General features: G+C 38.5%; 1 pseudogene; it reads left to right on the forward strand.

Moving 5' to 3' along the window:
* The first annotated feature begins 11,713 nt into the window (after positions 1 to 11,713).
* On the forward strand, positions 11,714 to 12,593 carry LOC102867444 (annotated as a pseudogene).
* The last annotated feature ends 512 nt before the right edge of the window (positions 12,594 to 13,105 follow it).

The raw sequence follows: 13,105 nt of genomic DNA on the forward strand, positions 1-13,105 counted from the left end.
GTGGGTCTGGAAATGAAGATTCTTACCACTAAGCAGCATCATTATGGATGAAGAAATTGAAATTATTGACAACTTCATTTTACCTGGATCCACAATTAGCACTGTTGTAATCAGTTAAGACATAAGGAGACACATTGCGCTGGGAAAGTCTGTTGTTAGCCACCTTTCCATATTATTGATTAATGATGTCACTTTGCGGACTAATTGCATCTGATGCAGGCTATAATCTTTCCAATGACATACTATAGTATGCATCTGAGAGCTGATCAGTGAATAGGGATGTCAGAAGAAAAGTTGATGCCTTTAACTATGGTGTTGGAGAAGAACACTGAACAGCCCGTGGACTGACAAAAGAACAAACAAATATGTCTTGAAGAGGGTGCAGCTGGAGTGCTTTTTGGAGGCAAGTGTGATGAGGCATCACCTCACATACTTCTGGTATTTTCCATGGATAGGGACATGATTCTTAGAAGGGTGGAGGGTTGGCAAAGGAGAGGAAGACCCATGAGCCAGAGGATTGCATGGTGACTGCCAAAATGGGATCTAGTGTGTCAGAAAGTGTGAAGATGACACAGGATATAACAGACTTCAGATTTTTTTTATAGAGTTGCTAATGAGTTTTACTCGGCTCGATGATATCTACAACAAATGATTGAAATGTGGAATGTGGGAAGTATGGCTGTAGGAAAATTGAACATTGTTAAGAAAGAAATAGAATGCATAATATTGACATACTGGACATTGGTGAGCTGAGGTGGATTAGCATGGGATATTTTGAATCAGACAATCATATGATCTATTATACTGGAAATTAAAAGATGAGGAAAATGGGTTCTGTTCTTGGTGTAAAAGATCATTTCTAGATTCATGGTGAAACACAATGTTGTGAGAGGCAAGATAGTGTCCATATGCATGCAAGGGAGATATATCAATACCACTATTATTCAAATATATGCATCAACAACCAGAGCTAAGGAGGAGGAAATAGAAGATTTCTACCAACCTTTGCAGTTGGAAATCAATCAAATATGTAAGATTCATTAAAATAGTAATTGGTGACTGGAATATAAAAGTTGGGAACAAGGAAGAAAGATCAGTCATCAGAAAATATGGACCTAGTGGCAGGCATGATGCTGGATAGAGAATGATAGAATTATGTACAATCAATAATTTTTTCATTGCAAGTACCTTTTATAAGAAACACAAACCACAAATATACATATGGACCTCACCTCATAATCTACACAACAATTTGATTATATTTGTGAAAGAATGGAAGAAAGAAGAAGCTCAATATAAGCTGTGAGAATTATGACAGGTGCAGATTGTGGAACAGGCCATTAACTATTCATATGCAAGTTCACATTGAAGCTAAAGAAAATTAAAGCAAATCCATTAGAACAAAAATTTGACCCAGAAAAATTCCCACCTGAATTTAAAAACCATCTCAGGAAATGGTTTGACACCTTGAACACTAATGAATGAAGGCCAGATGAGCTGTGGGAGGATATCATCCATGAAGAATGTAAAAGATCATTACAAAGACAGAGGAGGGAAAAAAAGACCAAGATGAATGTCAGAAGAGACTTTTTTTTAAAAAATGAGATTTTAATTAAAGTTTATAGAGAACTTGGATTTCCATTCATTCATTGTTGCAGATTTTTCTCCCTGCCCCCCGCCCCAGTTCACCTTTCTCTTTTGGGGGAAAAAACCCCAACAAAACCCAACCAAACCCCTCTTTCATTATTGTACAATCCTCCCTCTCCTCCACTTCACTATGCAGCTCTTATTCTGGACTGTTGTTATGCAGATAACACCTAAACATATATTCCTTTTAGCAGTCTATTCTTCATCTGCTTCAATGCAGTGTGCATTATTTATCCCCTCTTTTTTTTAGTTTTCCCCACCCCCAACCTCAGTCCTATTTTATAACAGTGACGTTATGTCCTTTTGTGACTGAGATATTTCACTAAGCATAATGTCCTTAAGGGTCACCCATTTTGTATAATATTCCATGAGTTCTTTGTTTTTTAGTGCTGCATAGTATTCCATTGTGTGAATATACCACAGCTTCTCTATGCATTCATTTGTTGATTGGCACTTGGGTTGTTTCCATCTCTGCTATTGTGAACAACACAACAATAAACATTGGTGTGCAATATATCTGTTTGGGTAGCAGTTCTGATTTCTTTAAGGTATATTCCTAGTAGTGGAATTACTGGGTCAAATGGTACTTCTATTTCCAACTTTTTGAAAAAGTGCCATATTACCTACCAGAGTAGTTACACCATTTTTCACTCCCACCAATAGTGAATAATGGTTCCAGTTTCTCCACAATCTCACCAGCATTTGTTGTTTGATGCTATGCTGAATTTTGCTATTGTAACTGGGATGAGATGAATCTTAATATTGCACTAGAATGCTGAGAAGCCAAAGCGAAATGAAGAAATTAAGGAGCTGTTCTGTAGCTTAAGTTGACCTTTTTTAGCCATTATCTTGCCCCCCTCTGGTCTCTAGCTACCTTAACTGCAGCCACATGGTCTTGCAAATCAGCATGGTGTTGTAAATTATCAGCAGCTATGGGACTAGGCTAAGAGAATTTTTGAGCAGCAAGACTTAAGGTGAGCAAGTCTTGTGGAGCCAAGATTTCAGGGGAACTGGAGACCCTGGTGAGAGTGAAACCCTGGTCTAGTGATGGTAGTGGAGAGATTGTTTCTGTATTCCTCTAGATAAACAATGGCAAAATGTGACCTGAGGCTTCTTGTATTTATGCTGGCCGCAATGAAAAGGTTTTGCTGCTCCTGTCTTTGATGGTCTGAAACTGGAAGCTGGACGAATTGAGGAATTGTGCCTTGAGACTCCTTGGCTAAAACTTGGATTTACATTGGATGATATTGTTTTTCTCCCCCACTCTCCAACTTACTTCTCTAATAGACTCCATTCTCAGCACCACAACTGTGTGTTTGTGTTTCAACAATGAATACATGAACCTCTTGCTGTTTGTGTGGCTCTGGAGGCATCAGGGGCCTAGACTGAGCTCTTTTTCTGCTTTCTGCTCTGAGGCAGTTAGAGACTGTATTCTCACTGCCTCTGGCCCTTTCAGAAAAAAAATGCTCATGGTCCCATGCCCCATATTGCATTTTCTCCTCTTTAGACAGGATCGGAACAGAAAATTTCAAAGAGCAGCTAGGGAAGACAAAGCAAAGTATTATAATGAAACTTACAAAAAGCTAGAGTAAGAAAATCAAAAGGGATGAACTCCCTTGCATGTCTCAAGTAAAAGGAACTGAAAAACAAATACAAGCCACAAGTTACAATACTTAACAATACTTGATACTCAATATTATTATCGAATGATCCAGGAAGCATCAATGGAAGATGTAAGGAATACACAGAGTCACTGTACCAAAAGAACTAGCTAACACAGAAGAATTTCATATAACACAGTATGATCAAGAAGAGAACTCTGGTGGCCTAGTGGCAAGAAGCTACACTGCAATACCAAAGTCGTGTGGTCCGAATCCACCAAATGCTCTACTGGAGATGGAGGGGCAATCTTCCTGGGTCAGCTGGATCTGGTTCAATGGTATACAACAACAAAAAACACCCAACAACAAAAAGAAGCAATGATGTTGAATGAAGAAGTTCAAACTATTCTGAAAGAATTGGTAAAAAGAAGGCTACAGGAATTAGTGGAATACCAATTAACGTGTTTCAACCAATAGATGCTATCCTGAACGTGGTCAACAGGTTGTGCCAAGAAATCTGGAGGACAACTACCTGGCCAACTGACTGGAAGAGATCTATATTTACACCCATTTCAAAAAAAAAAAAAAAGGTGATCTGACAGAGTGTGGAAATTATTAAACAATAACACTAATCTCACACAAAAGAAAAATCCTGCTGAAAATTACCCAAAAATAACTGGAACAGTACATCAATGGGGAACTACCAGAAATACAAGCTGTATTTAGAAGAGGAGAAAGGGAAGGAGGCTTTTCCCTCATCTCTTCCCTTGAGTAGGTGATCTGTTCTCCTCTCTTCAAAAGAGGTTTTTTTCTCCTTCCTGTTTTTCACTGTCTTTCTGCCAATGATGCCTATACTGTCTTCAAAAAAGACTCAGGCCTGAGAACCTCTTAGAATGCTAACAGGGTACATTTTTCTATAATAAACTTCTTTTACCTGCTGACTAAAGTTTGTATTTGCTTATTTATTCTGTCATGGTCACCATACTTCCATCCTCTAAGGACCAAACTTGCAATTCCCAAGGATAGTGAAGAGATTCCTGTGGCCGACTACACTAGTTCGTGTCGTACAATTCTATCATCCTTGTTTGTGTACAATTTTCAAATACACAGTAAGTAGTTGAAATTACTATGGCTTTGATTAGGTTGATTTTCGTTTTTAAACGGATATAATTTCTTTTTAACACTTTAGAGAGAAACTTGACAGTAGATTTTTCTAAAGGGATATGTCTTTTGATAAACTTTGTCTTCTTCCATAATGATGTTACCTATCAGACTAGTGGTGAGGATTTTTGCTTTCTTGTTATTGATGTAATTCACATTGAAAGCTATCATCTTTGATGTTAAGCACCCAGTGTTCCAAATTCTCTTCACTTTCAGCGAGTAAGGTTGTGTCATTTGCATAATGCAGGGTTTTGAAGAGTCTTCCTCTAATCTTGATGCCACATTCTTCTTTATATAATTACAGTTCTCAAATTATTTGCTCAGCATACAGATAGAATAGGTCTGGATAAAGAATACAACCTGTGACACACACTTTTCATAATCTTAATCTGTACAATCTTCTGTTTGTACAATAGCTTCTTGATCTAGGTATAGGTTTCACATGAGCATAATGAAGTATTCTGGGATTCCCATGCTTTTCAAGTACTTTTCAAGTATTGTAACCCACACAGCCAAACATCTTTGCACAGTCAATAAAATACAAATGAATATCCTCCTTCTATTCTTTATTTTCAACCAACATTTATCTGAAATCAGCAATGATATTGCTTATGTCAAAATTTGCTCTTGGATTTGCGTATATACTTTTTGCTATGTTGAAGAAATTCTCCTCTAATCCTATTTTGTTGAGTGTTTTAATAAGGAAAGGGTGTTGGATTTTGTCACAGGCCTTTTCTGCATCAATTGATAGGATCATGTGGTTCTTGTTCTTTGCTTTGTTAATGTGATGAATGACATTGATTGTTTTTCTTATGTTGAACCATCCTTGCATACCTGTTATGAATCCCACTTCGTTGTGGTGAATTAGTTTTTTTATGTTCATTGGATTCTATGGGCCAGGATTTTATTCAGGGTTTTTTGCATCTATGTTCATGAGAGATATTGGCCTATAATTTTCTATTTTGGTAGTGAGTGTCTTTACCTGGCTTTGGTATCAAAGATATGTTTGCTTCGTAGAATGAGTCTAGAAGGATTCCATCTTTTTCTATTTTCTGAAATACTTTATGTAGACTTTATGTGACAGTTCTTCTCTGAATGTTTGATAAAATTCACTTGTGAAACCATCTGGTCCAGGACTTTTTTTGGCTGGAAGTTGTTTTATTATCTTTTCAATTTCTTCTTTTGTAATGGGTCTTTTCATGTGTTCAATTTCGGTTGGTTTCAGTTTTGGTAGGATGTGAACTTTTAAGTATTTGTCCATTTACTCTAGGTTTTCATATTTGTTTGAGTGTAGTTTTCCATAATATTGCATTGTTAGTCTTTTTTATTTTACTTGGTTCTGTTGTGATGCTGCACATTTCATCTTTTACTCGGATTATTTGTATCTTTTCCTTTGCTTTTTGTGCTAGTGGTTTGTCAATTTTATTGACCTTTTCAAAGAACCAATCCTTAGTTTTATTGATGGTTTCAATTGTTTTTCTGTTTTCTATTTCATTGATTTCTGCCATAAGTTTTATAATCTCAGGTTTTTCAAAAGGTGTCCGGTTTTCTTGCTGTTCTTTTTCAATTTGTTGGAGATGTTGAGTTAGAGAATCAATGGTCATTTTTTTCTTGCTTTCTGATGTGTTTGCTTATTGTTATAAATTGACCTCTGATTATTGCTTTGGCTGTTTCCTAGAGGTTTTGGTAAGTTGTATTTTCATTGTCATTTGTTTCAAGAAACTTTTTATTTTAATTTTTTTAATTTCTCTTATACCCACTCATGTTCAATCAAGGTGTTGCTCAACTTCCAAATGTATGGGTTTTTTTTCTCCTTTTTCCTCTTATCATTAATTACTAATTTTGTAGCAGTGTGATCTGAGAAGATGCTCTGTATGATTTCTACGTTTTTAATTCATTGATTCTTGCATTGTGGCCCAAGATGTAATCTATTCTGGAAAATGATTCATGCACATTTGAGAAGAAAATATACTGTGCTTTTTTGGGTGCATTAGCCTATAAATATCTATGAGATTGAGTTAGTTTATTGTGTAGATTAATTCTTCAGCATCTTTGTTGAGTTTCTTTCTGGTAGTTCTATCATTTCTTGAAAGTGGTGTACTGAAGTCTCCAACCACTATAGTAGTGTTGTCTATTTGTTTTTCAGTTTTGTTAGTGTTTGTTTTATATATTTGGCAGGTCTATCATTTGGTGCATAGATATTTATTATTATGTCCTCATGTTCTATTGAGCCTTTAAACACTATGTAGTGACCTTCCTTGTCCTTTGTGATGGTTTTTGCATTGAAATTTATTTTATTAGGGATTAATATAGTTACTCCTGCTTTTTTTCTGGTTGCCATTTGCTTAGTATATTTTCCCCCACCATTTTATTTTTAGTCTTTCTTTATGTTCAGTTTTCAGTTATGTCTCTTGTAGACAGCATATTGATGGGCTTTTTTTAAATCCAATCTGCTACTCTTTTTCTCCTTAGTGGTGCATTTAAACCATTCACACTCAGTGTGATTATTGAGAGGTAGGGTTTTATTGCTATCATTGTGTTCTTTTTGGTGTTGTTGCTAGTTACTTTGGTCCATCCTGCTTTCTGTGGAACCTCTGTAAGAAGTGCAGTGTTTCCTGCAATGTTGGTCTTGTTTTTACAAACTCCTCTAGGTTCTCTTTTTCTGGGAATATTTTGATATCCCCTTCCTATTTGATGGACAATTTCACTGGATTCAATATTCTTGGTTGACAGTTGTATCCTTCGAGTGTTCGATATATGTCATTCCACTGTCTTCTTGCTCAGAAATCGGCACTTAGTCTTACCTGCTCTCCCTTTTAGGTTACTCTTTGTTTCTCCTTCGCTGCTGTCAGAATCCTCTTCTTATCTTTGGTTCTGGTAAATTTGACTAAGATAAGCCTTGGTGTTTTTTCTTTTGAGGTCTGTTCTATATGGTGCTTGCTCAACTTCTTGAATATATATATTCTCTCTTTCTTCATTATGCCTGGGAAGTTTTCTTCCAGAAATTCTTCCACAACTTTTTAATTTCCTTTGCTTGCTTCTTCCTGTTCTGGGATTTCAATGATGTGCATGTTATTTCTCTTGATGGTGTCCCACATTATTCTTAGGTTTTCTTCTTTTTCCTTCCTTTTTGATTCTGCTTTTTGTTCTAGCAGATCAGGAGTGACAATTCTATCTTCAATTTCAGTGATTCTGTGTTCCAGCTCTTCAACTCTGTTAATATGTCCCTCCATCATGTTGACAGTATCTGAAACATTGGACTTCATATTTTGGATCATGGTTTCTTGTTGAGCTTCTAATGCCTCATTTGTTTTATCTGTGTTGTTTTGGATTAGTTTTTTAAGCTCTTTCTGGTTTTTGCTTGCAGTGTCCTATAATTTTTCAAGTTTGTCTTTCACCCATTGAAAATATTCAATCATTGTTCTTTTGATTTCAGTATCAGAAAGTTCCATCAGACTTTTTGGCTTCAGGAAATCCATTGGTATTGTGTCACTTTTTTTTTGGAGGGGTGACATCTTTCTTTGCCCTTGTGTAGCTTGTAAGGTTGTCTGTTTCCTTCTGGATGATGCTGTGGTAGGGTTTTTCATGCCTAAGGTGATGATAGGTTCTTGATCTGAAATCACTGCTACAGATGAGGATGAGGCAGTTATGTTTCCTGTGTTACTCTCTAAATTTCTGTACCAAAGGAAATGTTCATTCACGGCCTATGAAAGTGCCCTCTTCTGAGTGTAAAATGGTGCAACCCCTGTGGAAAGCGGGATGGCGCTTTCTCAAAAAGTTGCAAATAGAGATACCATTTGACCCCGCAATGCCACTACTGGGAATATACCCAGAAGAGACCATAACTGACACCCAAGCAGATATATGCACACCCATGTTTATTGCAGCTTTGTTCACAATAGCAAGGAGTTGGAAACAACCTAAGTGCCCATCAACAAACGAATGGCTAGAGAAGCTGTGGTATATTCGCACAATGGAATACTATGCTGCATTAAAAAACAAGGAACTCATACAATATTATTCAAATTGGTTGACTCTGGAGAACATTATGCTGAGTGAAATATCCCAGTCACAAAAGAACAAATATTGTATGGTGCCACTGTTGTAGAATGGGACTGTCTTTGGGGTTGGGGATAGACTGAGTAAGATGGGTTCAATAATGTATACTGCACTGAAACAGAGAATGGAGAAAACTGTTTAAAAGAGATATGTGATTAGGTATTTCTGTCATGACAGGAGTCTAGAGCGATGGCTACATGGTGGAGTGGACCTGGGGGAGGGTTTGTAAAATAATGAAAGAATCTTTTCTTTTACTTTTCCAAGAGGGTAATGTCTCGGGGGGGGGGGAGCCTTGGGAGGGGACAAATCTACAACAATGAATGAATGGAAATCCAAAGCCTCTGTAAATTTTCACTGAAATTAATAACAAATTTAAATTTAAAAAAAAGAATTAAGTTAGAGTAAGGATGGCAATGGAACCACCTTACCTCTGTAACTTCATTTGTGCCACTATTAGAACCTCTACTCAGAATATTATTGCTTTTCCATTTTTGACTCATGCACTTTTAACTTGTTAGTTAAATTTGTATCTTCTAGGCTGCTGCAACACTTCCATGATACATCTTCAAGGATATGAACATGTACGGCTAAGCACAATTGATAACAGTGCATCTAAATTCCAAAATAAATCTCCATAATAGTCTATGTGTTTCCTACTGCCAAAGGGGCCCTTTAGAGTAGTGAGAGAAGACCTTCACCCTGAAACCTATAGCATCCCTTCTCAGCAGGAAGTAGCTAAGAGAATACGCCATCCCCTTTTCCTTATGAATCAGGGTGAAGTCTCTCTCAGGGAGGAGTGATAGGGAATGGCAAGGGACACACTGACAAAGGAGATTAATCAGAACTGGCTTTGACAAGCACTGTGGCAATTGGAAATTAAAACAGACATGGGGGGGGGAAGAAGAACGAACTGGGGAGGAGGGTGGAGAAAACAGTGCAGCAATGAATGAATGAAAACCCAAAATCTCTGTAAATGTTCATTAAAACTAATAAAATTTCATAATAATAATGAAAAAAAGAAAGTGCCCTCTTCTGTTCAATAATTATTACAGCTAATTCAGACCAAGATGTTCCAGATTAAAGGCAGTTAGTTGACTGGTTCTGAAGAGATATGAATGTAAGGGGAAAGTGGTAACAAGCGGGTTAGGCACTACCACAGGTGTATGCCAGGTGGTGAGGGGGCAGTGGGAGCAGGCACAAGCCCACGTGTATGCTATATGACTTGCGCCTGGTGGGGCTAGCTGTCCAGGCGGACACGTGGGAAGACCTCACTCAGATTTGCAGCATATGGGCTGTGTGGGGGTGTGTGGAGGTGTGTTTCCCTGCATGAGTGTGTAACCTCACTCAGGTTACAGATGTCCTGCTGGTGCCCAGCAAGGCTAGCTTCCAGATGGGCACTTGTCAGAACCTCACTCAGTTTGCAGCTGTCCCCCTCACGGTCAGTTGGCCCACCTGTAGGAGTAGGATGCTTGAGTAACTGTGTGAAACACTCACTCCGTTTGTAGATGTTGTTTGTGCTCCGTGGGGTTAACTGCCCCAAGGCAGACAACCTCACTCAGGTTGCAGCTGTACAGCTCATGCTTGGCAGGGCTACCAGTAGTCACGAGTGAGTACCTTAGTCAGGTGGCATATGTCCTACAGGGTCACACTCTGCAGCTCCTCTGGGATTACACGGCAGTGGGGATGGTTGCTCCTCCTGGGGTCTTGCTTTTTGACAATGCTTCAGTGTAGCTTGAACTTTTTCTGTCATTACTATTGGTCCTTGGTTATATACTACTTTGTGAAGTGGTTCAGTATATTCCTGCTCTATTTGGTACAATGATTCTATGTATTCTTTTCACATTCTTTTGGTGCTTCCTATATAATTAAAAATTTTACCCAAAGAATTCTTCAGTATTGCAAATTTTCTTTTGAATTTTTGCTTCACTTTTTTTTATTAGGTTGCTAACAAGGTTCATATATATTGTGTTTCACACTATTATTCATTTGTGTGGAGTTTATCTTTCAAAATGGCTTTCTTAGCCATCTGAATGTGACCCGAACATGTGGGTAGGTGAGACTATATAAATAGGGTATGTTAACCTATCCACAAGTTGATTGGCTATCTCATCATTCCACAATGGAATTAGCCCATTTCAATAATCTACAAAGAGATTGGCTAGTCTCACCAATAAATTCAACACCTCTAGCCATAGAAATAGACCTTTGCCATTCTGGTGAAAAAGAAGCAGCAAGAGAATTTAGATCTTCGATAGAATGTCTACCTTTCACCCAATTTTGCTTTACAACTGGGAGTGAGAGGCCGTAATTTGCAAGACTGATAACTTTGTAATTCTGGCCTAAAGCCATGAGGCACAAGGCTGTCATGCCTGTGAGTACACTTCAGGAGTTGTCCTGACTATATTCTGCTACTTAATTGGATTATAACCTTTTAACTTCCCCAGCATGGTTCTGTGTGGTCTATGAACAATCACGTTGGATTTTGGAGCTGGCAAAGCAGTAATATTGTTGTGTAGAAAGAGGTATGGGGTCATGGGGGACATGTCTGACCTCACAGGAATTGGTTTTGTGTTATTGATGCTGTTGATAAGCATAGTTCCCCTTTGTGAAGTTGGTAGAAGTCAGATGTCATCTTCATATGACCTTTGCTTTTTTTATAGTTTACATATAATCATTTCCATATATTGTGTTTTGTATATATACTTTGTGTTTTATACAATCATTAATATATATATTATATTTTATTTAATTAATTACCATGGTTCTTGCCTAGTACCACCTCATTGAACATTTTCCATCCTGTCAACACCTCTCCACACACACTAATCTCTGTCATCTTAGTGGGCTTTTTTAAATTTTCCTCCTTTTATGCCCTTCTTCTCTACTTTTCCTTCCTAATTCGAACATTTAGGCATATTTAACTCAGTTATTTTCCTATTTTCACAATACTGGTCTTATGCTGTGTTTGTTCTCATGTGATTGATTTATTTTACTTAGTGTAATGCTGTCAAGTCTCTCTCAAGATATAGTTTATGAAATTCTGTTCTTTAGTGCTGCATAGTATTTGAGTGAACCCAATTTCTCAATCTATTGGTTTGTAGATGGAAATTTAGGCTATTTCCTTTTTCTTGCTGTTGTAGATAATGCTGTCATGAACAGATATATGCTATTCCAAAAGCCAACATCATTCTCAATGGAGAAAGACTAAAAATAGTCCTCTTGTGAAAAGCCCAGACAGAGAGAAAATGGTGGTGGAAGTCGAAGCAGCAGCTGAAGTGGTGGTCACAGAGCCTAAAATTGAGAACGAGAACAGTGTACTTGGCATGACAAGTGGCAATGGAGTTCCGGGTCCCAAGGATGAAGCAGAACAGCCTACTCAGAATGAGAAGAGGAAGGAGAAAGGCATGAAAAGAGGAGGTGATCACTTTGAGCCATATCCAAATTCATCTAAAAGATACAGAGCCTTCATTGCAAACATACCTTTTAATGTGAAATGAGAATCTTTTAATGATTTGGTTAAAGGAAAAGTTGGTGAGATAACATACGTGGAGCTCTTAATGGATGCTGAAGGAAAGTCAAAGGGATGTGCTGTTGTTGAATTCAAGGTGGAAGAGAGTGTGAAAAAAGCTTTCCAGGGTCTAAACAACTATATTCTGAGTTGAAGACCACTGAAAAGTCAAAGAAGATCCTTATGAACTTGGTGAACATGCCAGGAGAGCAATGCAGAAGACTAGAATATATTGAAGCACAGAAGCTGAAGGAAGTATTTAGGAAGGCTGGTATGGTGGTCCAAGCATTCTTGAGGATAAAGATTGGAAAAGTTGTGGAAAAGGCACTGTTACTTTTGAATAGTCCATCAAAGGTATGCAAGTTATATCTGTAGTTAATGACCAACTACTATTTGACAGACCAACACATGTGAAAATGGATGAGAAAACACTACCAAAGGGAGATTGTTTCCAGCCCGAGCATCTTCAACAAGTTCCCCATAGACTTGTTGGTATTGGCATGGGACTAAGAGCAGGTGGACAGCCCATTGATTCCAATCTCCTGAACAAAGACATTGGAATGGGAAACACTGGGCCTGCAGGCACCTTTGCTGGTGGCATGAAACACATGAGCTGAGACTCTGGGATGAACATGGGTAGAGTTAAGTGGTGGAGGTGGCGGCAGGATATCCGAAATTGAGAGGATGGGCACAAGCATTGACTGCATGAGAGGAGGGGAGTTTCTGGCATTGAATGTATGGGTGCACACCTGGGCTATGGCTATGGATTGCATAGGCTCCAAGGTCGAGTGCATGGATGTGGTTATGGGCTTTGAGCATATGGGCCCACTGGGCCTTGATCACATGGCCTCCAGCATTAAGCACATGGGAAAAACCACGGGATGCATAATCTCTGGTGTGGAGCTCATGGGCACTGTCATGGGCTTCGGCCTGGAGTGCGTGGCTGCAACCAATTGTGTGGGCCAGATGTTTGAGAGGACCCTGCCATCAAGTTAATGGTGTCTGCAGGCATAGGGGATGGCCTGGAATACATGGGCCTTTTTGATGGATCACATGGCCTCTGGCCTAGAGCACATAAACCCAGAGCACATATGCCAACAGCCTGGAGTGCATGGACCCTGCCATGGGC

This window comes from Elephantulus edwardii, unplaced genomic scaffold, assembly GCF_000299155.1.
Source record: "Elephantulus edwardii isolate Elephantulus edwardi_28Jun2011 unplaced genomic scaffold, EleEdw1.0 scaffold00517, whole genome shotgun sequence".
Classification (NCBI taxonomy): Eukaryota; Metazoa; Chordata; class Mammalia; order Macroscelidea; family Macroscelididae; genus Elephantulus; species Elephantulus edwardii.